Source organism: Nicotiana sylvestris, chromosome 2 (assembly GCF_000393655.2).
Source record: "Nicotiana sylvestris chromosome 2, ASM39365v2, whole genome shotgun sequence".
Taxonomy (NCBI): domain Eukaryota; kingdom Viridiplantae; phylum Streptophyta; class Magnoliopsida; order Solanales; family Solanaceae; genus Nicotiana; species Nicotiana sylvestris.
The window spans coordinates 73,437,416-73,447,213 of NC_091058.1; the positions used below are offsets into that span (position 1 = coordinate 73,437,416).

Sequence of the window (9,798 nt, forward strand, 5' to 3'; positions counted from 1 at the left end):
TTTTACTGATTTAGATTGATAAAGAAGTTTTACTATCCGTCTTCTCCTTACTCATCTTTCAATCTAGAGATTATTATACTTAGTTAAGATTTACCCTTTTATTTTTGATTGATTTGTTCATAAAGATTTAAATATCTTTTGAGTCAAACAAATGGGAAGAACACATGCTAAAGGTAATTGTGCAAGAAGCAAAAAGCGATGTATTCTCGAATTCGTTCCAGCGTGAACAATTTTTATTGACAGGTGTACGTCTATCTATCCCTTTCTAAACACTTGTACTACTGTTATTAACACGTGTATTTCTGTGTCTCCCACTAACTGGACGAATGGTTAATTCCATCTCCTACTTCTGTCCCTTCCTTTCTCAATTCTCACTTACGCTCCTCTGCTGCTAAAGTCTGTTCCCAAAATTGCTGGATCCTCCCACAACTTTGTGTCACTTTAGAGACAAACAATAAAAACAAATGGTTCTGTATAAGGACTACAAACGTGGAGGTAACCGTGTTGCTCCAATCGAAAATATATTCAAGCACGAGTTGAATGGAGTTGGTTTTGGAGCTCGAGACCACTGGTATGCTCCAAGTGATTGAGGCTTCTCATCTCCAAGGTACCACATAAGGTTGGGTTTGATTGCCTTTGTCTTCTCAGTTATGGGTGAATGACTTTGTTTGTTTTGATTTTTCTTTTTGTTTGGTAGCTTAGCCATTGTTGCTTCTACTGCTATGCTCTTTTTTATGATTTCATTTGAATTTTTTCTTTTCTTGCTTGGTATATTGGCAAATGTTGCACATCCATGCAGCGATGTCTCTGGTGTGTGCTTTTTTATGTATTCGTGCTTCCATTGATGTTCTCTGTTATTGCTAATGTGGTTTTGGTGGCATCTGACAGTTTCTATGTTCTTTCGAATAGTCTTATTGGATTTTCACATTCATTTGGATTGCTTTATTCGATTTATACGCTGATGTACGTACCGAGAGGTATTTGATAACATGTCTAAATGAATTGACCGCATATGGAGGAACTATCTGCGATCTTTTCCCCTTTTCAATAGTGGTGTAAATTCAGATTTTATAAAAAAATAAATATGCTTCTAATTATCTTATATGCCTCTGAATGACATTTTGAAAATTTAATTTGGAAAATTATGTTTATATTCTTCATGAATGCTGTGCTTGGGTAAGAGACAACCATTGAAAATAATTTCATACAAATCCCTTTGATTTAATTGGTACTTCTTTCACAAATCTATCTGAAATAGCTCCGTCTCCAAGCAAAATTAAAGTGTCTGTGGCTAAAGCATATACATCAAGAGAACATTAGCAGGCCATGCCATCTAAAAATGATTACTTTTTACATGATACTCAAGGAAAACAAACTGCAGACACTTTACAAAACTACCTAAATACAAAAGCTTAAGTGAAAAACAAAAAACATATCCAAATATCAACATCACTTTACATGTGTTGATAAACTCTTCATGATGTCCCTCTTTAGCAAAAAGATGATGAAAATGTAAATCAACTGAATTCTAAATTTTTATTTAAAAGTTGTAGGAACCCAAATGATTGAAAAAAGGGAAAAAAGAAAAAGGGTAAAAATAAAATAGAAAGTACTCTTAAAGTAAATTGAGCCGGAAATCCGTGAGGTTCTTTTCTGTTATGAATTGAGATTTATTACACTTTCCATCCCAAAGTTATATGAGATTTTTCAGACTGTTGAATACATTTAAACAATGTAATCAAGCAAAATATTTGGGATTTTGTTCTTTGATTATCTGTTAGCAATTATATCCGCTTGCTTTCGTTACCTTATGCTCCACTATTGATTGTTGTATGAAGGTTTATGTGAGTCTTGAAATGTAACCCACTAAATGATTGTATATTTCATATGAACTTTGGTAGGAAGATATCCATACTCATTAACTCTAAACTCATTGTTTGGTGTGTGGAGGCTTTACCGTTCACATATTATGATGTCCTTCTTCATTAGTAAAGATCAATATTTACTTTGTTCTATTCCACTATGCATTCATGACCTTATTCAGATTGACATATCGTATATATGCTTCATAAGTATTGCCATTTCTGATGATCATGCCTCCATTTAAGATATAATAATATACTATCTTTCAATAAATGGAAGTTGAAATCAGTCCCGCAAGTAAGGTTTTACATTTGAATGAAAACTTGAACATGAGGTCCAACTCTCTATTTTTGGTATTCATTTAATGCTACTGGAATCTGCTCTATGGGTAAAAAAGAGAGAAGAAAAATTAATATTAGCAGAGCACTTGAGAATTATTTTTTGTTCACTTAGAAAACACTGGTGACATCTTATTTTCTCAATAGTTTGGTCAGTTAGATACACATGTAGCTGTAATGCATTTGCATTGTATTCTAAGATCGTCTTATTTTTCCTGTGGACTGTACCTTCAATTCACCATGGGTTGGTTGGCATGTGTATTTGGTCGAACAAGGTTCGAATATGTGACATCTTACATCTAAATCTAAGAGCCATCCCTTAGGGCTTTCTCACTAGATCTTATCCTTGCAAGGCTATTAGACTTCTGATCCAACTAACCGGAAAAAGCATGGCAGGTATGTCACCGACTTTCAAGGGCTGAAGGTTGATAATTTGAAAATGAAGTGCTTTAATTTCATGCATATTTTCAGTGTTAAATACTTCTGATTAAGGATTCATTAGTCTATCATACAATCTTTTGAATAGTCTCACAATACAAATACAAAGACACGTAATAGTTACCAGAAGAATTCTTTTTTTGGGGGGTTATATTTTTTTTAGATGAATTTTTCTCTGGAGTCCTTTGTATAGACAAAAATATGTCCCTTAATGAACCGTACACCTATAGCTTGTGATAATTCTGTTTTCTCATTTCCAGCTACAGGTTTTGGCATTGCCACTATGCATATACCCTTTTTCGAAAGTTTTACATGGCTATTTATATGAAAGGCTGGTTATGTCTCTCTTGCGCATTGTAATCTTATGATTGCTTTGTTAGTCCTACAATGAATAGATTATAAATCTTCCTAATATTTGATAATACTAGCTTGACTCTTAAAATTTACCTTCAGACTAACTTTATCCTTGTGCTTTGTGGTCAGAGCTATAGGATTGGTTGGGATTATGTAATTTTTGCATTGATTTCTAATTGAGGATGTTGGAATTTGCGTAAATAAGCAAGAACTTTATAATCAAACTTGGAATATAGTATAACTTGCAGTAAAAACTGATACAACTTGATCTTGTGAAGGGATGCTAGATAACTTTTTCATATGGTAAGAACTACAGAGCTATATGTTAAATTGCACTTACAGTGTAATTTCACAATAGAGCGATGTATGTCAAGGACAAAGGATGGAGAAAAGGAAGAAAAAGACTCTGCCCGATGTGCATCATGTGGATTATATGGCTGGAAAAAAATAATAGATAGTTTGAAGGAAAGAAATTACATTCTTACAATTATATTGTAAAACATAGGTGTTTACAAACACTATATTCATGGTGTAGGAGTAGTCGTCTGGAAAACACAACCTTTCTTTTGAAAAGTCCATGATGTGACGATGGAGAGTCCAAAACCAAAATGACGACTTTTTGGACTCAAACAATTTTCTACAATTTTTTTTTAAAAAGTTACTTTTCTACCTAAAATGACGTATTATATTGCGTTTTACTTTAACGGTTAAAGTAAAACCCAGTATAATACTGCGTTTTACATTAAACACGCATCTTGTAAAAACATTAAACGCGCATCTTGTAAACCGCAATATAATACTGAGTTTTACATTAAGGTCCATCTTGTAAAACGCAGTATTATCATCCCAAAGACGGCTCTCGAATTGTACAGCGGGTAAAAGCCTTGGTGTTATTCCTCTGTCTTTTTATATTTCTCAAGGTCCCCCCTCCCCCACCTATACTTTCATGCTTAGATTTTTCTTTTCCTTTTTATATCTTCTTTTACGAATTTTAAGGTACTCTTATTTGTTTTTCCACTGTCGCTTTCTCTACATCATTTAGATAATAAAATTACATTTCACTGCTCAATCTTATTAACTTAAAATGGGAGATTTTATTCATCTTCTTACTAGCTTACAACCAAGATGTATTTTGATTTAGTGACTTGATTTTTACTAATGAGGCAATGTTAATAATCAGTGGTGGTTTTTCAAAATTAATTATCACTAAATTCACGTGAACCTTCTTCAAGAAAATTCATAAAAGTAACAAGACTTTCATTTATTCATGACCCATTATACATTTAGTAAACATTGTAAAAGCAAAATCATAGATAATCCAAAGATACGTTATACAACAAACAAATAAATTAAATCACTGAAGAATTAATGTTTTTAGGGACTCTCAAAATTAATAAGTTTTATATATTCTAAGATTAATCGAATCAACACTTGGGCATATCTGGAGGTGGAGGCAGAAGTTTCTGATCCAAGCCTTTTCCATCCTAAACAATGAATGCCATATCCATTCCCCAGCTTATGTGACGCTTAAGAGTACCTAAACAATTAATAAATACTTTCATGCTTAGATTTTTCTTTTCCTTTTTATATCTTCTTTTACGAATTTTAAGGTACTCTTATTTGTTTTTCCAATGTCGCTTTCTCTACATCATTTAGATAATAAAATTACAAAACTATAAGTATAGAGTATTTTGTTATTCAATTTTCTCACATTATTAATAATTTCAAATTATTAATTAATAATACTGAAATTATTAATAATGTCATTCTTTTGCAACAGGTTAATTAATAAGGAAAGAGTGACATATAAAATAGAATAGATGAAGAATTATTTAGGAGTTATATTCAATTTCACAAATGTGAAGATTTTATTTTGGTGTATGTGTGTGCCTATTTTAGTGTATTATTCGTCTATTAAAATTTGGACATGCATGAAAAATGGTTTTGCTTAATGGTAAGTATGATATAGCCATTTAAGTAGTCAAGTTGTTGGGATTGAAAGGAAGAATTTAGTTCTATAAATTGATAGTATAAGGAATTTTTACTTCATCAAATCTTTTCTGCCAAACGTTAACCAAATTCTTGGGAGGGAGCGCTTCCCCCCGAAAACAAATTTAGTCGGGCACCAATAAGGATACTGGACAGCGGGTCGGAAATAAAAATAAAAAAATCTTTTCTGCTAATTTCACATGGTGCCGTACTTAGACATTTTTTTTCTTTCTTGATCAGGTGCTTGGTTTATGCACTGCCATTTCGAGCGTCACATAAGCTGGGGAATGGATATGGCATTCATTGTTTAGGATGGAAAAGGCTTGGATCAGAAACTTCTGCCTCCACCTCCAGATATGCCCAAGTGTTGATTCGATTAATCTTAGAATATATAAAACTTATTAATTTTGAGAGTCCCTAAAAACATTAATTCTTCAGTGATTTAATTTATTTGTTTGTTGTATAACGTATCTTTGGATTATCTATGATTTTGCTTTTACAATGTTTACTAAATGTATAATGGGTCATGAATAAATGAAAGTCTTGTTACTTTTATGAATTTTCTTGAAGAAGGTTCACGTGAATTTAGTGATAATTAATTTTGAAAAACCACCACTGATTATTAACATTGCCTCATTAGTAAAAATCAAGTCACTAAATCAAAATACATCTTGGTTGTAAGCTAGTAAGAAGATGAATAAAATCTCCCATTTTAAGTTAATAAGATTGAGCAGTGAAATGTAATTTTATTATCTAAATGATGTAGAGAAAGCGACAGTGGAAAAACAAATAAGAGTACCTTAAAATTCGTAAAAGAAGATATAAAAAGGAAAAGAAAAATCTAAGCATGAAAGTATAGGTGGGGGAGGGGGGACCTTGAGAAATGAAAAAGACAGGAATAGCACCAAGGCTTTTACCCGCTGTATAATTCGTTTTACAAGATGCTTGTTTTCTTCCATTCTTTGGGACCAAGCATGCATGATGTAAAAACTTTACCGGCTAAAATTCCGTTAAAGTAAAATGCAGTATAATAATGCGTTTTAGGTAAAAAAAATATATTTTTAAAAAAAAATTGTAGAAACATATTTTGAGTCCAAAAAGTTGTCATTTTGGTTTCGGACTCTAATGGTTCAGTTGGCTACATCTTTTGTACTTTCGATGTACCTCCTTAGAGGTAACTAATCATCAATAAATTACTTTACTGTATTAAAAATAAATAAAAATGGAGCGATATATGTGCACGCGCACTCTTGCACAGAAGACATACTCATGGAGTGAAAATCAAGATATTAAAGGCATTGGTTTCACTTATGCATTTCTCATATAGTGTTGATAGTTATGAGCTTCAGCCCTTCCTCCTCTGGCATATTGTGATAGTTAGGAGTTTTATCCTTTCTCGGTGTATGTATTTGGGAAAAATTGCATTTATATATGCAAGTGACATGTTGAGACACATGGACTGGTCAAATAGTCAAAGAATTATAATTAGTCAAGAGGCATGGGCAGCAGTAGAAACGAGCAAAGGCAAAGGAAAAGGCACGGGAGGACATTTGAAGGATTCAGCGCCCGTATCTATTTAAATCATTTATCAAAAGGAACGGATTTGACCATAATAAAGAGCGCAGATACGGAATTCGACAGGCATTAAATACTGGATACGTTAGAGAATTTGTATTGATTACAATGATTGTGTAACGTAGCATTCAATATCTTTAATTATTCATAATAACCTCATTATGATTTGGAGGAAACGCATATCTTCAAGATACCTATAAAAGGGAGGTATCTGGTCACTTGTAAAGACAAGATACAATTGGAATATACTTTGATTCACTTGTTTTTCTCCTGAAATACACTCTGGTTACTCCAAATTACTCTCTTCTACATATTCTTTTGATTATCAGTAACCCGCGTTCTTCTAAATTCTAGCTTTGACTGAAATTCTATCTTTTAGTTAATCAAATTGGTTCCGTTACCGGGAATCTGATAATCTATTTTCTTTTCACTTGACCTTCCTTGTTACATCAATTATGTCGAATAACAATGACAACACCCCAGGAAACCAAGAGAACCAACAAAGTCAGGGAGGCCCACAGAATATTAACATGAAAGTTCCAACTCCGTAGGACTCTCCACGACAATCTCGTGAGGGTACTCCTGATGGATCTCAAATAAACGAGTATGCTCAATTTGAAAATGCTGAAGCTGTTGATGAAGCTTTGCAGAAATTAATTACTGCTCAGGTCAACAAAGTTGTTGAGGCGCTTGTTAACCAGTTACCTGTTGCAACACCCACACATTCTCCAAATATTAACACTATAGAAAACCCTCGTTCCGGGCTTGTTAACTCAGGCAAAAGTGGAACTCCCAGTAAACCGCAAGAGAGAGAACCAAGTAATGTAATTAATTCTGATTTACAAAATTTAGTACTAACCTTGCAGAGACAGCTCAAGGAGCAAAGTGAACGCATAGAGAAGATACCCGCGGTGCCGCCCATAATCAAAGGGGTAGACATGAACAGATATTCGCAACAACCCCGGAAGCCAAGTGTTGCCCCACTCCCAATTCCAAAAAAGTTCAAAATGTCTGATATTCCAAAGTATGATGGAACAACAGACCCACGAGACCACGTGACTGCATTCACAACGGGCGTAAAAGGCAATGATTTGACTAAGCAGGAGATCGAATTGGTATTAGTCAAGAACTTTGGTGAAACACTCACCAAAGGAGCACTAACATGGTATTCCCTTTTACCTGAAAATTCTATAAACTCTTTTGCTGAGCTTGCAGATTCTTTCATCAAAGCACACTCGGGAGCCCAAAAAGTGGAAAAAAGAATGGAGGATATTTTCAAAATTAAGCAAGGAGATTCAGAATTGCTTAGAGAATTCGTGGACAGATTTCAACGTGAAAGAATGACATTGCCGCGTGTACCTGATAACTGGGCAGCTATAGCTTTCACAGGCAATTTGAATGAAAAAAGCTCGGAAGCTACAAGGAGACTCAAGGAAAGCCTTCGAGAATTCCCAGCTACAACGTGGAATGATGTTTATAACAGGTATAGCACGAAGTTGAGGATTGAGGAAGATACTGTTTCCCGATCTCAAAAAGAAGAAAGTATACGTTTAAGACGAGCAGAGAACGAAAAAAGATCCGGTAAAAATAGGTATGAGCCCTATATGGGACCTACAGGAAAAGAATCACGATCAAAACAGGATAATCAAAGGTATGATCACAGGTCAAGAAACAGAGAATCAGGTTCTTCATCAAGATTTAGGAACGAGCGAAACAACTATGAGTCACGGGATGATGATAGAAATTTAAAAGCAAGATTCGGAGGTTACAGCTTCAACGTCAGCAGCTCCGAGCTCGTAGCTGTTTTGAAAAGCATGGAAGATAAGGTTCGATGGCCAAAAGAAATGAGATCGAATCCAAACAGGCGCAACCCTGACCATTGGTGCGAGTTCCATAATGATCACGGGCATAAAACAGCAGATTGTAGATTTTTACAAAGTAAAGTTGATCATTTATTGAAACAAGGATATCTTACTGAGTTGTTCAGCGAGAAAGGCAAGCAAGCTTACATGAAGAACATGCAGGAGCCTCCAAAACCACCTTCTCCCAAAAGAACTGTTAACGTTATAAGTGGGGGTGAAGATATCAATGGTTTGTCATATACTGCAGCTAACAAAACTTCCAAAGTAACTATTACCCAAGGGAAACGGGTGCGACATGTTCTAGAAGAAGGCAATATTACATTCAATGATGCAGATACAGATGGCGTATTAATCCTTCATAACGATGCACTGGTAATATCTTTAATTGTGCATGATACTAATGTGAAACGTGTTTTGATTGATCCAGGTAGTTCCGTGAATATTATTTTGCTAAGAGTGCTACGTAAGATACAAGCTGAAGATGGAGTAATACCAAAGGCGCATACTCTATCTGGATTTGATAATTCCAGTGTCGTCACAAAAGGAGAGGTAATACTCACCACTTTTGCTGAAGGGGTCGTCAAAGATACAAAGTTCGAGGTAGTAGACATGGAGATGACTTACAACATGATTCTGGGGAGACCATGGATCCATGAAATGGATGCTATTCCTTCAACCTTGCATCAAGTTATCAAATTTCCATCGACATGGGGAATTTGTCAAATTCGCGGAGATCAACATACGTCCAGGGCTATTAACTCCGTTGCAGATACAAGCACGAGAAGTGGAGGCAAATAACAATTGTTGATACCCAATTTTTCCCTAAGTATTTTTTTACACTCAAAATACTTTCAAAATAACATATATGTGCATACATAAGCATGCCCAAGTATTTTGGTATTTTTCCCAAATTTTTTAAGGATTTTTCAAAACCAATTTATTGTCTATTTTAGCAGTGCAAAATCCAATAATTATTCCCAAAATTATCATTTTGGTGAATAATTTATTTATTTCTCATATTTATACCAAAATATAATTAAGGTGATGTTTGCATATTTTTACAAATTTATTTGGTATTTTTAAAGCTAATTTGCATATAATTGCAATTATAGCCCATGTTTCGATTAATAGTATTTTTATAACTGCAAAATCAGTTCCAGTATTTTTGTATTACTAATGGTTTCAGTACTTTTAATTTTTTTTTTAAATCATTTCCATTATTTTTATAAAATTAAGAGGGAGAAATTGGTTATTTAATACCTAACCTATTATTATTGCAATTTTAGCCCCAATTGTAACCCACCCCATCAGATTTTTAATTAACCCAGTACCCAATCCAAATCCGCCTAGCCCAATCTCCGAATAACTCGGCCCAGCTT

The 9,798-nt window shown here is 34.1% G+C and overlaps 1 long non-coding RNA gene across 1 annotated transcript; it reads left to right on the top strand.

The window, feature by feature from the left end:
- Positions 1-324: 324 nt before the first annotated feature.
- On the top strand, positions 325-3,636 carry LOC104210743 (uncharacterized). The gene is made up of 2 exons (XR_011405354.1): positions 325-619; positions 3,272-3,636. It is a non-coding gene; the product is annotated as an uncharacterized lncRNA (long non-coding RNA).
- The last annotated feature ends 6,162 nt before the right edge of the window (positions 3,637-9,798 follow it).